This window comes from Eumetopias jubatus, unplaced genomic scaffold (genome assembly GCF_037043125.1).
Source record: "Eumetopias jubatus isolate StellerSeaLion01/CBP00866 unplaced genomic scaffold, mEumJub1_p1.0 scaffold_2, whole genome shotgun sequence".
Lineage (NCBI taxonomy): Eukaryota > Metazoa > Chordata > Mammalia > Carnivora > Otariidae > Eumetopias > Eumetopias jubatus.
In genome coordinates, this window is record NW_028274808.1 from 127150048 (window position 1) to 127170200 (window position 20153).

General features: G+C 33.2%; 1 protein-coding gene across 1 annotated transcript in view; it reads right to left on the reverse strand.

Moving 5' to 3' along the window:
- GRID2 (glutamate ionotropic receptor delta type subunit 2) overlaps positions 1-20153 on the reverse strand; it is a 1398327-nt gene that overhangs the window by 1054884 nt on the left and 323290 nt on the right. The window lies entirely within an intron of this gene.

The following is a 20153-nucleotide window of genomic DNA, read 5'->3' on the forward strand; positions in this document are numbered from 1 at the left end:
TCAAGACAGGCATAACGAGGAAGAGCTCAGTTACTCACAGAATGGAAAATATTTGGACGTTCTCTCCAGTTCATTGGAGCACAAGAAATCATTATAGTTATTTGAAGTTCATTTATTTAACAACAGATACTGGAAGGTGGCTCAGTGTAAGATTTTGGACACAAAATTAAAATAGACAATGGATAAAGTCAAAAATTTCCCAAATGATGTATAACTTCTCTTTCAGAAATAAAATGATATTCCCTATTGTCTGGTCACCCGTTGATGCCTGCTGTCATTCATGAAAGTCTAAAGGAAAAGGCACTATAAATTTCAACAGTTGGCCCCACATGGAATAGGTGCATAATGGCTTTGATTTGCAACCCTGGTGGCTGTTCACAAGCCTCATTTGGTTTATGGTCCTATATCTTCTCCCCTGAATCCAATTGTTACATGTTGGTTTGCTCTGTCAGCTGCTGTTTCCCAGCATGTCAGAGATATGTCATGCTGTTGAAGCTTTTTATCAGTGAGTTAGTTTAAAAAGATCCCTTCTGCCTACAGTTACCCTACTTCAGCTCTCCATGTGATTCTTGCTCAGGTACCCTGACATGCTGATAGTGTTTAGGTTGATAGAGCTTTATAATATACAAAGCTTTCTAGTAGATATACTGGTTATATTCTAGAGTCTTTGGTAATTATATTAGTACTCCATCTGCCATTGATTAATATAATGCATAGAGTGACACTAGAGAAATTGTATTCAGTGTATTTAAGTTTTCCTGATTAAATTTACCATTCTCCCAGGTTTATAATATAAAAAAAATGAGTAAGATTTAAAGGGCATAAACATAAAGAGTTAACTGCATTTTTGTATATACAGGAAATTTCTTTTCAATGACATTTTTGAAAGATACAAAATGTTTAAGAGATGTAAATTTTAATCTCTAGAAGGACTGCATCAATATATGCAATAAACAACATCAGAGAAGTGAAGAGGCATGCACGTGAAAGGAAATTTTAAATTTTTTTTAGTTATGCACAAAAAAATATTACACTATCCTATCATGCTAAAATATGCTTCTAGTCAGAAGGCCCAGTACATTCGTATTTGTTCACCACCATGTCTATCTCTTTATACTCAATGCTGCCAAACCTAGTGAATATTTTAATTACAAATACTGACTACCTGGCAGGAAGACTATATTTATGTAATAGCAAGCACAGTAGAGGGAGCCAAAATGGAGGCTATTTAACTTACTGGAATAATAAAGCTAATTTTATAAAGGGAACAATATTTCCAAATGACAGAAGAGTCAGTCATGCTAAAGGTATACTATGTCTGTATGTTCCCCATTTAATCAGATACATGCAAATCATGCATGTTGTATACAAATCATGGATTTGTATAATCCATTGTATTGTAACATGAACATGAATCTAAATTTCTGAACTAAAATCTACCTATTTGACTCACAAGTTTGTCAGCAGGATTACACTATGTTTTTAAGGTAAGTATATATGATTAAAACAAAGCACTCATAGAGATTTCAACATATGATTACTTTTCAGCTTAGCTGTAATCTTTATTAAAAACCACAGTCAGAAAGGATATGAGAGACATGTAAAGAAAGTAATAAATGATCCTGTAAAACTAGCCATTACAGAAAAAGATGGGGGAGGAGAAAAGGAAAAGTATGAAAGTGTAGTTTAACCTTAAGCAAAGAAAATGTTGAAAATAACCCTACATCAATCTCATAGTTAAGAGACAGAATTATACTCAATTAATTTTAATTAAATTGCTTCATTAGGTTGATTTTCCTTGACACTGTGGAATCTGACCTCATGAATTCTATAGAGGAGTACCAGGAGCTTCCACCATAACAAACTGTTTCACTTAAGCTTTATTACTGATCACATTTAATGACCTGGAAAGGATAAAGAGAGCATTTCTGCTTTTTTAGTTTGATGATACATGTCGTACAATATGCTGAAAGTTCCCACATTTATGGTGGCATGGGGAGTACATGTAGAAAAAGCCATAATTATTGAAGAAAACTATATTAATTCTTAAACTTTAGGAAGTGAGACTAAATATTTTCTAACTCTTTACATTGTCTGAATTTGGAATGTAATTACTTATCTAAGTTGACCATCAATTAATTGGCCAAATGTCATTTCAAACATGAGAAAGGGATTCATTTTAATAAGGAATTTTATAAATTCATTCTAATCCTTCCTTGTGATTTTTCCATTTCACCTGGATGCTTTTTCTGGATTTTTTTTTTCGATGAATTCTCATACATTGGGGTGTCTGTCCACATAAAAATAAGTTTATAAGTACACATATTGTAAATAAAAGGGGTATGCATTTAAAGAGCTTTTATGGAGTATCTTTCTAGAGACTATGATGGCTATGGCCATTTATTCATTCTTGTATCATATGTGAACAGAAAATAGTAAATGTAGTCACTATCTTTTAAAGTGTGTATCTTACTTTTTAAATTTAAATTAAAGTAGCCAACATATATAATACATCATTAGTTTCAGATGTAGTGTTCAATAATCTATCAACTGATAGATATATAACACCCAGTGCTCATCACATCACGTGTCCTTCTTAATTCCCATCACCCAGTTACCCCATCCTACCATCCACCTCCCCTCCAGTGCAAATGACAGATCAAATAAAAGGCTAGTATCCAAGATCTATACAGAACTTATCAAACTCAACACTCAAAAACCAAATAATCCAGTCAAGAAATGGTCAGAAGACATGAACAGTGTGTATCTTCTAAGCATAAGTGAAACAAAGATTTCAGAGAAACAATGAGCCAAGCTGAATTCATGCTTTTATAATGGACCACAAAAATAATAGAATACAGGTTTTAAAAATAGAGATTTACAATGTATACATATGATATTTTTATTGGTATATTACAACACCCTTATATAAATTTTTATATCACAGGGATCATGGATTTATAATCACAAAACAAATAATTTATGTTTGTTCTATCTCCAACCTTACCCAATAATGCATTCTCATTAATGATTAAAGAGACTTTTTTTTTTTTTTTGAAAGCCCAATACTGTTAAAAACCCAAGCCAGGAGAGGATTCTGGGAAAATGGTGGAGTAAGAAGCACTAGGATTCCCTCTTCTACCCAGCCAACAATTATACTGGCAGGATCTGCCTGAGGTATCAATTTTGGAACTCTGGGATATATTGAAGGCTTGTGACTTTCTAGGAAAGATCTAAATGATAAACTGTGGTTAATTTTGATGAATTTTAGCTCTTTAAACCAACACTGGCTACCTAACACCCAGGGCCACGGCAGGAAGTTGTGCATGTATTCCTAGAACAGTTTGTATGCAGCTGGAAGGATCCAAGATGGTCAATAAGGACCCATCCTCCAAATACTGGTGATCTGTTTGCCAATTGCTGCTGCTTCTGATCACAGAGGTGCAGACACAGAGAATGGCAGCCACGGTTTTTATACCTCTTCTCATTGTTTAAGCCTTTCTTCCTCTGGCTAAAGTAAATTCCAAGGTATTTAAAGGGGGAAATTGGTGGGGGAGACGAACCATGAGAGACTATGGACTCTGAGAAACAAACTGAGGGTTCTAGAGGGGAGGCGGATGGGGGGTTGGGTTAGCCTGGTTATGGGTATTAAAGAGGGCATGTCCTGCATGGAGCACTGGGTGTTATATGCAAACAGTAAATCATGGAACACTACATCAAAAACTAATGATCTAATGTATGGTGATTAACATAACATAATAAAATAAATAAATAAATAAAGGTCCAGAACTGTTTTCCCCCTTCATTTTTCCCTTTTTCTGCTTCTGGAAGCTAGACATTAAACACATTGAAAAGTACATATGGGAAAAGTTAGAAAGTCACTGAGCATGCAAAAAAGGTACAGGCCTAGAAAAGATGTGAAAAGGCCTAAGTTTACACCTCAGGCTGATCCTCAGCACGGTGACAGCCTACAGCAATCAAAACATAACAATACAAACAGCAAATCCTAGTGAAGGAGACAATCTGGTTTCCAGAGTTATAATATTACTAGCTTCAAATACCCAGTTTTCAAAAGTACCATCAGGCACACAAAGAAACAGGGAAGTATGTTCCATTCAAAGGAAACAATAAATAAATAGACACTATTCCTATGACAGACATGATGGTAGATCTATAAAACAAAGCTTTAAAACAAGGCTTAAAATGCTCAAAGAAATAAAGTAAGTTACGGTGAAAATTAAGAAAATGATTTACAAAATGGAGATATCAGTGAAGTGATAGAAAATATAAAAAGAAACCAAAAAGAAAGTCTGGAGGTAACTAAAATGAAAAATTAACTAAAGGGATTCAAAGGCAGTTTTGAGCAGGTATAAGAAAGAATAAATGAACTTGAAAAGATGACAATGGAAATTAGTAGGTCTGAGTAACAGAGAAAAAAAAAAAGGAAGAAAAGTGAACAGAGAGCCTAAGGTATTCATGCGACATCATCAAGGAGACCAACAAATATGATGTGGGCTTTTTCAGGAGGAGAAAGAAAAAAAGAAGGAGCAGAAAGAAGGTTTGAAGGAATAATGGCAGAAAATTTCCCAAATTTGATGAAAGACATGGATATGAACAACCAATTAAGATGAACTCAAAGAAACCCACACTGAGACACATTATAATCAAACTGTCTAAAGCCCGAGACAAAGAATCTTGAAAGCAAGAGAAACAACTTGTTACGTACTAGGAATCCTCAATAAGATTATAAATGGATTTCTCATCAGAAACTTTGAAGGTCAAAAGACAGTGGGCTGATATAGCAAAAGTGAGGGAGAGATTAAAACATTCACAGATAAACAAAGCTGAGGGAGTTTGTTACCACTAGACCTGATAGATGGAAAATGCTAAAAGGAATCCTATACATTGGAATGAAAAGACACTAGACAGTAACTCAAAGTTGTATGAAGACAAAAAGTTCAAAGTAAAGGTAAAATACATGAAAAATTATAAAAGCTAATATTATCATAACTTTAGTTTATAACTCCAAATTTTGTTTTCTACATAATTTAAAGACTAATGCATTAAATAAAAAATATTAGTTTATGTATTTTGATACACAATGAAATTATAAAGATATAATTTTATGACATCAACAACCAAAAGGGATGGAAATGGAACTGTAAAGAAGAAGAGTTTTTGATGTTATTGACGTTAAGAAGGTACAAATTTAAATTAGAATGTTACAATTTTGGATTGTTAAGTGTAATCCCCATGATAATCACAAAGAAAATATCTATAGAACATACACACAAGGAAATGAGAAAGGAATTTAAACATTTCACTACAAAAAAAAATCTACTAAGCACAAAGGAAGACACTAATACAGGAAATGAAGGCCAAAAAATAAACTACAATACATATGGTAAACAAACAGACAATGATAAAAGTTCCTCGTATTAACAATTACTTTAAATGTTAGTGGATTAAAGTATCCAATCAAAAGACAGACATTGGAAGAATGGAGAAAACATGATCCAACTATATGTGGCCAACAAGAAACTCACTTCAGATCACAGACACAAATAGGTTGAAAGGGAAAGGATAGAAAAAAATATTCCATGCAAATAGTAACCAAAAGAGAGCAAGCAAGGGTTGGTATTCTTTTTTTTTTTTTTTCGTTGCCAACTCTATTTTTTTATTGTTATGTTAATCACCATATATTACATCATTAGTATTTAGTGCAGTGTTCCATGATTCATTGTTTGTTCATAACACCCAGTGCTCCATGCAGAACGTGCCCTCCTCAATACCCATCACCAGGCTAACCCATCCCCCTAAAGGGTGGGTATTCTAATGCCAGACAAAACAGGCTAAGTCAAAAAGGTTTCAAAATACATAGAAGGACAGTATACAAATGGTCCAATATGGTAAGAAGATACAACAAATATAAACATTTATGCACCTAACAATAGACAGTCAAAGTATATTAAACTAAAGATGACAGAATTAAAACAGACAATTCTACAAGTATAGTTGGAGATGTCGATACTCTTTCTCAATAATTAGTGAAATAACTAAACAAAAGATAAGTAAGTAATAGTGAACCTGAAAAAGACAAAGCAAGTAGATGTAACAGACAAATAGAGAACACTCTACACAACAAGAACAGCATGCACATTATTCTCAAGTGCACATGGGAAATTTTTTCAGGATAAACCATAGGTTAGGTCACAAATTCAGTGTCAATAGATTTTAAAAGATAGATATACAAAGCATCTGCTCCAACCATAATAGGATGAAGTTGGAAAACTGAAAAATTCACAAATGTGTGGAGATTAAACCACACTATTAAATAATCTTAGAGGAAGAAATCACAAGGTAATTTAGAAAACAGATATAAGTGAAAACAAAAGCACAATATACCAACTTATGGAACAATGAAAGCAATGCTAATGAGGAAATTCAGACTATAAATGCTTACATTAAAAAAGAAGAATCTCAATAAAGTACTTATATTTACAATTTAAGGAAATAGAAAAAGAACAAACTAATCCCAAAGCTAGCAGACGAAGGAAATGATAAAGGTTAGAGCAGAGATTAACCAATATAAAAAAATCAATGAAATCAAGTTGGTTGTACAAAAAGATCAACATATTTTTTTTTTTTTAAGATTTTATTTATTTGACAGAGAGAGACAGCGAGAGAGGGAACACAAGCAGGGGGAGTGGGAGAGGGAGAAGCAGACTTCCCACCGAGCAGGGAGCCCAATGCAGGGCTCGATCCCAGGACCCTGAGATCATGACCTGAGCCGAAAGCAGTTGCTTAACCAACTGAGCCACCCAGGCGCCCCAAGATCAACATACTTGACAAACCTTTAGCTAGACTAAGAAAACAGAGAGAAGGGGGAGGAGCAAGATGGCAGTTACTAAAATAAAAAATGAAAATACAGACATTACTACTGATTCTACAAAAATAAAAATGACCCTAAGAAAGTATTTGAGGGGCGCCTGGGTGGCTCAGTCATTAAGCGTCTGCCTTCGGCTCAGGTCATGATCCCAGGGTCCTGGAATCGAGCCCTGCATTGGGCTCCCTGCTCGGCGGAGCACCTGTTTCTCCCTCTCCCACTCCCCCTACTTGTGTTCCCTCTCTCGCTGTGTCTTTCTCTGTCAAATAAATAAATAAAATCTTAAAAAAAAAAGAAAGTATTTGAACAATTTTATGTCAACAGATTGGATAACCTAGATGAAATGGACAAATTCCTAGAAACATAAAACATATGAAGACTAAATCACAAAAAATAGTAAATCTGAATAGAACTATAACTAGTAAGGAGACTGAATCAGTAACCAAAAATGTGACAAAGAAAAGCCCTGGACCTGATGGCTTCACTGTTGAATTCTACCAGATATTTAAAGAACAAACACAAGTCTTCTCAAACTTTTCCAAAAAAAAAAGAAGAGACATCACTTTCTAATCGATTCTCCGAGGTCAGCATTACCCTGATACCAACGCCAGACAAAGATACTACAAGAAAATAAAACTACACACCAATATTCCCATGAACATTGATGCAAAAATTTTCAAGAAAATACCAGCAAACCAAATTCAGCAGCATAATGTAAGGATTATACACTATGACCTAGGAGGATATGTTCTTTGCAATATATGAAAATCAATCTATGTAATACACTGCATTAACAGAATGAAGGGCAAAAATGTGATCATCTCAATGTCGAAACAGAACTGACAAAATTCAACATTGTTTCATGATAAAAACTCTCATCAAACTAGGACTAGAAGGAAACTACCTCAACATAATAAAATCCATATATGAATAACCCACAGCAAACCTATTCAATGCTGAAAGACTGAAAACATTTCTTCTAAGATGAGGAACATGCCATGGATGCCCACTTTCACCATTTCTATTCAATATACTACTGGAAGTTCTAACCAGTGCAATAGGGCAACAAAAATGAATAAAAACATCCACATTGGAAACAAAGAAGGAAAATTATATCTTTCACAGATGATATGATTTTATATGTAGAAAACTCTAAAAATTTCACAAAAATGTTTTAGAGTAAACAGATTATGTAAAGCTAGTAATATACAAAGTCACACAAAAATCAGATGTATTTCTATAAACAATGAACACTTTGAAAAGAATTAAAATAATTCCACTTACAATAGCATCAAAAAATTAAATTCTTAAGAATTCACCTAATCAAAAAGGTGAAGTACTTGTAAAATGAAAACTGCAAAACACTGCTAAAAGAAATTGAAGAAAATATAAATAAAAGGAAACACATTCCATGTCCACGAATTAGAAGATTTAACATTGTTAAGATGTTAATAGTAGTCAAAGCAATCTACAGAATCAGTGAAGTCCCTGTTGAAATCCCAACAACATTTTTTGTAGAAATAGAAAAATCCATCCTAAAATTCATATGGAATCACAAGGGACCCCAAATAACCAAAACAATATTTAAAAAGAAGAATAAAATTAGATGATTCACACCTCCTGATTTCAAAACTTATTATAAATCTACAGTAAAATAGTGTGGTAACTGCCCTATAGACAGGCATATAGACCAGTGGAATAGAAAAGAGAGTCCAGAAATAAACATTTGCTTATATGGTCAAATAAATGATTTCTGACATAGGGGCCTAAACAACAGACCTTTCAACAAATGATGGTGGGAAAACTGGGTATCCACAGGCAAAAGAATGAAGTTGGACCCTTACCTTATACCATATACAAAAATTAACTCAAAATAGATCAAAGACCTAAATGTAAGACCTAAAATTATAAAACTTGTAGGAGAAAACACAGGGCAAAACCTTCACAACACTGGACGTGGAAATGATTTCTTGACTATAACCAAACGCACAAGCAATGAGAGAAAAAAACCAGACAAAACAGATTTTATGAAATTTTTAAATATATTAAAAAACACAAAGTAAAAGCAGAGTAAAAAAAGTAACCCAGAGAATGGGAAAAAATATTTGCAAATCATATATCTGATAAGACATTAATATCTGTAATATATAGAGAACTACTAAAACTCAACAACAGAAAAACAATTTACCCAATTAAAAAATGGAAAAAGAATAATCTGAATAATTCAGATAATTTTGCCAAAGACAATATGCATATGGACATATGAAACAATGTTCAACATCAATAATTGTTAGGGAAATGCAAATCTAAACTACAATGAAATACCACCTCTCACCCATTAGGATGACTACTATTAAAAAAAACAAAAACTAACAAGTGTAGGTGAGGATGTAGAGAAACTGAAACTCTCATGTAGTTGGGTGGTATTATAAAATGGTACAGCCTCTGTCGAAAACAGTATGTGGTTCCTCAAAAAATAAAAATTAAAAAAAAATAAAAATAGAATTACCATGTGATCCAGATATTTCATATCTGGATATATATCCCCCCAAAAATTGAAAGCAGGGTCTCAAAGAGGATTTGTACACACATGTTTATAGTAGCATTATTCATAATGCCTAAAACATGGAAGCAACCCAAGTGTTCATGAATGGTTGAATGGATAAGAAAAATGTGGTGGATGCATAAAATGGAATATTATTCAGCTTTAAAAAGTTAGGAAATTTTGGCATATGCTACTACATGGATGAATCTTGAGGATATTATGCTAAATAAAATTAGCTGTTCACAAAAAGACAAATACTGGGGTGCCTGGGTTGCTCAGTCGGTTAAGTGTCTGACTCTTGGTTTCGGCTCAGGTAATAATCCCAGGGTCCTGAGATCAAGCCCCATGTTGGGCTCAGAGTCTTCTTGCCCCTCTCCCTTTTCCTCTGTTCCTCCCCTCTCTCTCTCTCTCACACAAATAAATAAAATCATTAAAAAAAAAGATAAATACTGTATGATTTCATTTATGGAGTAGTCAAAATCAATAGAAAGAATCATGATTACAAGAGGCTGGGCAAAGGAGGGAATGAGGAATTATTATTTAATGAGTACAGAATTTCTGTTTTACAACATGAAAACAGTTTTGAAAATGGATGGTGTTGATTGTTGCACAACAACATGAATGTACTTACTACCAGTGAACTGTGTACACTTAAATATGGTTAAGAGGGTAAATTTTGTTACATATATTTTACTACTATAAAAATAAGTGTTTTAAAAAAGGCAAATCACATATACACACACAGTTTGTTTTCTGTACACAGAAAACAAACAAATAAAACAAGACATCATTATGAAGTGGCTTTTTCCAACAAAGATAGAAAATATGAGGCAATAACTTTGCCTACACACTAGATAATAGCTTTTAGTAATTACAGTGATAATCAACTTACTTCACATGCATATTCCCCCTTAAAGAATGATCCTCAGAGCCAAGAGAAGATGCTCTGTGAATTTTCCAGTCACTTACTAATAAAGTTAAGCTTTTAAAACAATGTTAGCTCTAACCTTTCATAATTTTATATGACCTTCATCCATTTGCATAGTTGGTCTGAACTCTGAAGTCTATTTTGTTTGCCCACTATTTATTAATGCCCTGCTCCTTATTAGCAAAGATGATGCTGTTAATAAATATTATGGTTAATTTGTTTTGGAGCTATTTAAATTACTCCTGTCATTTCATATTTTTGTCAGTCAAGAGACTTGTATTTTTTAAATTCTCAAGTAGCTTCAGTTGTATGAAGGCTGAATAGTGGGCTCTGTATATGTGTATTGCCTCAAGATCTAAGCTTCTACCCCTACCATATGAATTATGTGAAGCTAATCAATATCATTATGTTTGACTGCTTTCTATTCATTGTATTCAATGAGCTCAATAGCACAATAACTTGTAAACTTAAAATAACAAGTGAATATTTCTTATCCAGTAGGTAAGTTTTAATCTCATAATAAAGAGGTATTTTAAAATTTCTCAATATTGTATTTTAATACATTAGCAAACAGTTTTTGTATTAAGCAATATAATATATATTATGCTATAGCAATAAACTCATAATAAAGAGGTATTTTAAAATTTCTCAATATTGTATTTTAATACATTAGCAAACAGTTTTTGTATTAAGCAATATAATATATATTATGCTATAGCAATAAACCTGACATAAAGCTCACTCCAGAAAATTCAAAATGTTATTTCTTGATGAGTATTTAAAAGCCATTTTTCAGACTAACTTAGGAAAACACTGATTTGGAATATATTTTCCACATGATCTATAAATTCATCTTACCTTTATTTTTGCCAGGTTGTACACTCCTGTGCTTTGTGCCATGCTGCTTGGCAGCAAAAATGACTTGGCTCAGGTTCCACTGACACAAGTCTAAATTTAATAGATATATTTAATATTTGTCACTGGCTTTTCTTGTTCTGTTTCCTAGGCTTTACAAACTAGCATCTAAACAAATTAAGAATATTATATAGTGGTAGCAATAGTCCAAAATATTTTTTAGTTGGCTAGCTGTGATTAGCAAATATCCAATTTTTTATAGTTATATTTTATGTGTCTAAATATTAAAAATTTATTTCCTGGATTTTTCTTATTGTATTTAACCTCAGGTTATAACATAACATAGCTAACTATTTAGTAGATACAGAGATTGCTTTACTGACAATCCTCTTAGTCATTTTGGAGAATCATCATAATAAAATTATCCTCTGCTTCAAGCAGTAAATACATCCTCACATTTACTTAGAAATCCATTAATTTCAATGCATAGGATTCAATATTCACCACTTGTAGAATTTTCTTTTGAAAATACTTAATAAGAAAATTGGATGCAATACTTTCTTCCTGATTTGGCTACCTCTTGCATTACTTAATCATTATTCACTTTCTTTTCAGAGAAAGGAAATGCATGTGATGATGAGATGGGCTTAGAGTTTCATTGGGTTTCACATGAGAGAATAAAATATGAAAAAGCATGTTAATTTTCAACTAAGAAAAGACCCACTTTGGACTTCCCTAACTAAAAAGGATATGATAGACCTCAAACACTTTTGTTTTTCATGATATGAAAATGGGTAATATATAAAGAAATGTGATGCTATAGTATATAGTGTTTTTAGTTATAAAAAATTAAGCTTAATTGACTAAAGCTGTAAAGAGTAAGAAATATACATTTAGCCTTTCTCATGAGCTAAAGAAAAGCCCATTTTATTTATTTTTATTTTATTTTATTTCTTATTGAGAGAGAGAGTGTGTGTGTGTGCAGGGGCTGGGGGCGAGGGGCAGAGGGAGAGAGAGAGAGAATCTCAAGCAGGCTCCATGCCAGCGTGGAGCCTGATCCCGAGCTCAATCTCAGGACCCTGAGGTCATGACCTGAGCTGAAATCAACAGTCTGCTGCTTAACCAACTGAGACACCCAGGTGCCCCAAGCAAACCCCATTTTAAATGCTTACACTAATATTTTCTCCCTTTTATTTTTCACAATAAATTCTTTTTATTACCTCATTATTTCAGTTGAGAAATTAATAATATATCAGTATTAAGACAACAAAATTATTATCCAGTTAACAATAGATAACAATAGAAGTTGAATATCTGATATTAAATTATAAATATTCCAAGTTTGGTTAATCAGTCAGGTTTGATTTGGGAGGTGAAGGGACAAATATACATGAGTACTTAACTCGAAAAAAATGTCCCTTCTCCCATTTCAGGATATTTATTAGTTTGTATTGCCATTAATAACAGTTCATGGAGAAATGAGGCACTTAGCTTATTTTCATCCCGAAACCCACCCCAAGAATGACTTTAACAAGAATCGTTCTGCACTGAAACTTAAGGTAAAGTAGTTGTATTTAAAGAAAATGCTTTCATTTATAAAGGTAGATTAGTTACTGGCCCCAAGGTGGCATTAGAAAATGTATGGAGTTTTAAATAAGGAAAAAGGAATACACTAGCAATAAGATTTTCTGTATGTCCACTGAGACTTTTAAGCAGGGTGAATCTAAAATAAAGCTAAAAATTGTCATAATTATAATTTGTTAAACTTTTGTTACATTTCAAAATTTCCTTAGACATACTTGCTGCCCGTTTTTTATGTCTTAACATCACCATGAAGGAAATAGAACAGTTAAAAAAAAAAAAGTGTTCCATTCTCCCTTTCTGCTTGTGTTGTTAGTAATGTGAATAACACCTCCATACTGTCATGTTAGCTGATAATGATATATACTCTGCCCAAGGTATTTTAAAGATTTATCCACTTGACAAACTCATTCAATAGTTGAAATAGAAATATTATTATCTCAGAAGTTATAAATGAAAATAATTAGTAACCTCTGAAAAGGTTAGCCAAAATGGCCTCAATGAATACCTATAATTTCTAATAGTAAAGTGACTAATTTTAAGGCATAAATTTTTCCTAATGAAAAGAATATTTAATTTTTTTTCACATATAGAACAATGGAAACATCTTTTGTTTTATGTAACATATATTTTCAGTTAAATCTAACTTACCAAAACCACACTTTTTGTAGGATGGAAAAAGGCTTATTAGGTACATGTAAGGCAAGTGAATGTATTTGTATACAAATAAAGGTAGTATATATATAATGTTGAATCAGGAAAAAGTATAATGAATGAATAGGTGTCTTTGGCAAAGTAAGCAACTTCCTTATAAAGTAGTAGGTAAACTAACTATGGATATTGCCCCTCTTCTGTTCTAATAGTTTCAAAATCAGGCCCTTTTTTAAGGGCTACATTGATTACCAAATTTTGGTTGCCTCTCTGTGAGGAACTCAGGAGGCACGGAAAAGCTGTGTTCATTTACACATGTATCATTCATATTTGCCTTGCTTCTTCTTTGGTTTATGTAAACCAAACTGAAAGCAAACTTGAAACCCTCCCTAGCCTGTCATTCTGGCCAATTTTTGAACTGGAACCACTCCTTTACAATTTGATCTGAGAATCTTACTATCCATTGCTAGGATATGTCAAGCATAGCAACTTGAAGATTGTTTCTGTTCTTTAGATCTTCCTATGATAGGTATTTACTAACTGGTAGCCCTTCTTTCTGAATAAAACTGTTTTTTTCTTTTCTTAAGCGTGTTTTACACCCGATTTTGGCCTCTACTTCCACATAGACTGTTATGATTGGCATGATACAATTTTTTGGAAGTACTGCATACATGGTTTCCACATTAAGACACCCTTACAATTTTCAGCATGGCAGTACTTAGAGTAATCTTTTCATGGCTATTCTCTACCACCTAGAAGAATAAACCAAGAGCTTTCATATAAATGTGCTATTACAAAATTGGGGAACACAGAAGAGTTTCAACCAAGGTAAAGTCTAATGTCAGTGTCAATGTTAGAATCTGTTTGTAAGCAAGAAAGTGAGCTTAATGAATTTTATTTCATCTTATCTGAAGAGAGTATGTGCTAACTAAAGAAAAATGGTCTATCTACATGCTGCTTACCAAATCTGATCTAAAGATTGAGAGTTTGTCAAGTATTGCCAGCATTTTCCAGGAGTGCTAATGGATCTGGAGGATATCTGAATTCTGAGTACTAGAAAGCATTGGCTGTCAGACAGGAATGGATTTAGCCTTTCACATCTCAATCTCAGCTAATCTCTTTTTTCCCCCTTCCCCCCAAATGTTTTCTAATTGCTCATTTGGTTTTCACAAGTACTGATTAGGAAGGGAACATCTTAGATAGCAAGTATAAGTATTTGGGTAACTACACAGGAATAAGGTAGCGTGATTTTTATTTATATATCAGTCTCAGGCAAGATTATTTTTGTGAGTCAATCCACTTAAATGAAATTATTTTTGAGTATTCTTTTTGAAGTATTCTAAATTCTACCTCTGCAAAGTTGAAGACCAGTTCATTTTGATTCCCCTCCAGAGTAATGCAATTGTTACCACATGGGGCTGTTTAAGCAACCAGTAAGTTTTCCTATATAACATCCTTACCCAACATTCCCTTCCCTCATTTCTCTCTCCTTTAAATATAGACGATCAATGTTATCAAAATATTGTTTTAGAAAACATGTAAATAGCAATAACTGAATCAAAACTACTTGCAAGGTGGAGACTTTAAAAGTAATAACATGCATTTTGATGAAAAAGCTTTGAAATGCCATATTATTTTATTTTCATAACACATAATTTTGCTTCATACATAACTTTAGGATTCAATTCATACTCTGTTCTTTATAGCATATCCATTTTAATTTCTGCATTCACACAAGGCCGCAATCTGTTAGGGCAGAGACCGACCACACATTACCAAAAATTAAAAAGAAAGTAGTATAAAAACAACTAGATGTACAAAATAAAGCTAGTGCACTCTTTGGATAATTCTTCCTAACTTAATTTACTGGAAAGGAAATGTATATACACATACACAAACACATATAAAGACAAATACATTGTAGTTTAAAATCAACATTCTAATGAAAGGAATGGTCTAAATGAATAAACATTTCCTTTTGCTTTGAGACTAAATGAGCGACTATTGTTGCTTCAGCTCTTTTTACTTTCTTTCCAGGGGCCAAAGGACTTGGGTGGGCACATATAATGTACAGATAAAAAAGAAAACGCCTGTCTTCTCTCTGACACCAAGCCCTTTCACCAAAGAAAATTGTGAACATTAATTAATGTGATTTGCTCAGCTCCTCCAAACACAAATGCTGTCTAGGCCAGACCTAATGGGGCTTCAGCTATGCCTTTACCAGCGTGGCTAATCTAATTCCCTGGGCAGTCCTTTTCCTGGCTTCACTGTTTACTCAGCAGACAAACTTGTTTCCTCTGAACATTGTTTCTGAAGAACACAGGGCCAAAGTTAGATATACAGGGGATCCACATTTGAATGATCCGAAATATTTTAATAGGGAAAAGTATTCAACACTAACTAGTGAAAAATCATCCAGCTACCAGCATAAGTGGAATAAAAAATAACCATTTAAAACTCTGACTTAAATAATGAGGAGGTCTACTCTGAATAGACATCTTTTAATTGATTATATCCCCATGGGCATAGATGATATGCCTTACAAATATGTTTGATAACATTTTAACCATATATAGGATATTTAACTTTGGATTTAATATTTTAGAATTATAATAATAAGGGTTAAAGCTTGTTTTTAATGGAAAAATGTGGGAGAAGATAAATTATTAGACTAATAACTGACATCATAAACAGTCACAATATAATATTATATACCACAGCTATTTGGAGACAAAATTTACCAAATCAGAATCTTAGTTTTCTTCCTCCTACCACTGTATTTTACATGTCTGAACAAAGATACACATCTGCAAGTTATTTCAATTTGCCACAGCACACACAGATACCCAGATACAAATTTCAACTAATTATATTCAGAACAAAAGGAAAATGCTCTGAGTGACAATGAGGAAGACTCCTCCTTTATCAAAACCTGAGGCAAGATAAGACTATCATCTTTTTCTCAATAAAATATAAAAAATAAATTAATCCCACATAACTAAATGGAGAAAAAACAGAGCTCTCTTGATGTTTCTTTCTTTCTTCTTATTTTTTATTTTTTTTATTTTTTAAGATTTCATTTATTTATTTGAGAGAGAGAGAATGAGAGATAGAGAACACGAGAGGGAAGAGGGTCAGAGGGAGAAGCAGACTCCCTGCTGAGCAGGGAGCCCGATGCAGGACTCGATCCCAGGACTCCGGGATCATGACCTGAGCCAAAGGCAGTCGCTTAACCAACTGAGCCACCCAGGCGCCTCTTTCTTTATTTTTAATAAGTTATTAATTTAAGTTTTTTATTTATTTTTAATAAGTTAATAATTTAATTCTGAGATTAAAATGAGGCATGCCTAATTTTAAACATTTTACCCCTCATAATAATGAATTTAGTAAAATGAATATTGATGGCATAACTTAAGCTGGTAGCATATATACTACAAGTATTAATAGGATCTTGAATGTTATCTAGTTCAACAATTTGATGGCATGAGTATATTTATATTTTAGTGGGGCAGAAATATAAGGAAAAATTCTTAAACAGGGTTAAATAGAAAAAATTATCAAATTCAAAAGCAATTCAATTTCAAAAGCAACAAGAAAAAATACAAGTGAAGAGAGAAAAGAAAAAACATAATAAAGTGACAGCCCAGACAGATCCTAGGAAAGCAAACACACAAATAAATACAATAAGAATCCAAGAATATGACACACAGATTGTATGATAGCCTATACATGCAACAGATAAGCAATGCCCTGGAGCCTTCCTTCACCACCACCATTTCAAAGGTCCCTGAATAATCACTTTTTCTTTCCTATAATATGGATTGTAATTGAAAACAAACCTTTCTTTTTGTACTATTTGAAAGAAATAGTACAACAATTCATTATTAAGATACTGTAGCCCATTTCCTGACATTTTTTATTTAATAATTGGAAATTCAGTACTATAAACTGACAAATTGATGGTTCATATAAAAATAAATTTCCTATAGATATTTCAGTTTTTATCTGATCTATATTACTTTGCTGCAAACATACATTTTGACAAATTATTTATCTTTCCAAAACTCATATATAGCAACTTTGGTCTCCGGTCCTATCTTATTTATGTCACCTTGTAAAAATAATTACTCTGATTACTAAAAGAAAGTGTTCTTTAAAACACAAGTTAAAACCCACATTAATATTCCTTCCAGAGGCAGCACATTTCTCAGAGTTTTAGCATGTGATTTATTGATTTTCATTGCATGGGAGAGCTCACAGGAAATTGTCTTCCATACAGGGAGACAGGATAATTGTATGTTTAGGATGATATGTAGTATTAGGACTACTTTCTAAGAATAGATTGCGATGATTTAAAAATTTTAGTCCTTTTTTAAACATTTCTGTAATTGTTAATCACACACTGTTACACAAACCAATTTCACTAAGTTTTTTGTCCTGTCACTGGGCTGCAATGATTAGGAAGGTTTTGTCATGGTGGTAGAGAATAAAGTTGGTAGTATTTACTGTTTTCATGCATTGTTAGTAATTTTGTGAGTTAGTCATAGTTAGTCATTTCTTCCTTGTAAGAAATATATGGAAAACAATGGATAGTAGATTGTCAATGCTTTGAAACACTATCTGGTAATGATATGAAAAACATTGGTTTACTGTTGTTTTTTATTGTACATCTTTTGTTTTTATGGTTATTTTTAACATATCAGATTTTTCCCTAAAACACACATGTACATGCATACACACACACACACACACACACACACACACACACACACAGATGGACAGTATAAAGAATCTCCCCTTTTCCTCCTAAAAGGATTTGCTGGCCTGAAATATAAATAAACTGTGGAATGTGCTTTAAATGCAAGCTGAGAACACCAGAATGTCCCTGTGGGTCAGCAAAAGACACTTTAATAAATTTTAAAGATATCTGTGTCAAGTTTTCATTTCACAATCATTTACTCAAATGTTTAGATAAGGATTCATGAAGTAGGATTTTGTTATAATGTCATGTATGAATATAATATGATACATCCCATGAATTACACTTAACTGTGATGATTCTTCCTCCATATAGTTTCTCCAGTTCTTCAGCAGGAAGATGCATAACATTTGTCATCTCATATCTGAACTCTAATAATAGACTCCTAGCTATAAATTAACTCAAATTGATTCTCTACTTCTTCAAATTTTAATAATGCCATTCATGTGTATAGGTACCTTCAGTGTATGAACATTGTTATGAACTGAAAATCTGCGTCTCCCCAGAATTCAAATATCAAAGCCCTAAATGCCAATATGGTGGTATTAGGAGATGGGCTTTGGGGAGATATTGAGATTTAGATGAGGTGATGAGGGTAGAGTCCTCCTGATGGGATTAGTACCCTTATAAGTCCAGGAAGAGACACAACAGCTTCCTCACTATCATGTGAGGGTACAAGAAGGAAGCTGACTGAAAGCCAAGAAGAAAGCTTTCACCAAGAACCAAATCTGCTGGAAACTTGGATTTCCCAACCTCCTGTACTGTGGGAAATATCCGTCTGTTGTTTAAACCACCCAATCTATAGCACTTTGTTATAGCACTCCAAGCTGCCTAAGACAAACAGCATTTGCCTTTTGAAATAATGATCCAGCACTAACACAAACCATATTGTCTTTCTTAGTCATTCTATCCTTAACAATGTCAGGCATCCTGTTTCAGTATCTGGAATATATTGTTATTATTCTTAAAAAAAAAAAAAAAAGAGTTCTCAAGGATCTGTTTGTGACATAGCTCATCATAGCTAAGAGATATTAACCATCCTAGTACCCAAGGAGTGAGTGGGAATATATTGCACAAATATCACAAATATCACAAAGGGCAACTTTGTGCTTGGGCATGTGCCCAAAGGGACCTGTCCAAAAAAGTGACAATGTCACTTTCCACTCAAATCTGCTGACTCCATATTGTTTTAGAGCTATTTTGCATACAGAAAACATAGCATATATAATACATAGTCATCAAGATGAATGAAAGTTTAAGTCCAATTTTCAGTTTAATCCAATATATTTGATAGGAAAGTAGAATATACGTTAATACAATAATAAAGGACACCATATTTTCATGGGTTTAAAGTGAATGTGCCCAAGTAAATGGGGTACAACCAGACAAAGAACAAAAGTGGATACCAGTGGTTCAGAAGTCTAGCATACTTTGTGATGGAATCACTTATAGTTACTCAGGATCAAAATACGTGCATATGCATCTGAAACTCCATTTCGAGAAAAACTATGCTTAAGTAAACAATTACACTTTTTACTTTTGGGTATAGAGACCTCATAGGTAGTTATTATTGTATTTACATTTTGGCAACAAATATGATTATCTTGGAAGGATGGTTGTGTTTCTGGATCATTTACTTTATAGTCTTAAATCCAGAAATAAATGGGTAGTTCACAGCTTTGAGGTCAGATCTCCATGTCTCTGCTTCCTGCCATGTGTGTCCACCACCTTGTGATGACACCTACATGTATGTTTTCTCCTAGACTCCCATCTCAGTACCTCATTCTCTCAACACTTTCACTGTCACTTGTGCTTTTCCTGCCATCTCCTTCCCTGGGACCCGTGAAACTTTGGTTCCATGATACCAATAATCTTATGCCTTAATAACTGCAATAATTGCTGATTTTTTACCTTAGCTGAAACTGGAATTGTGAGGAAGGAAGTATAC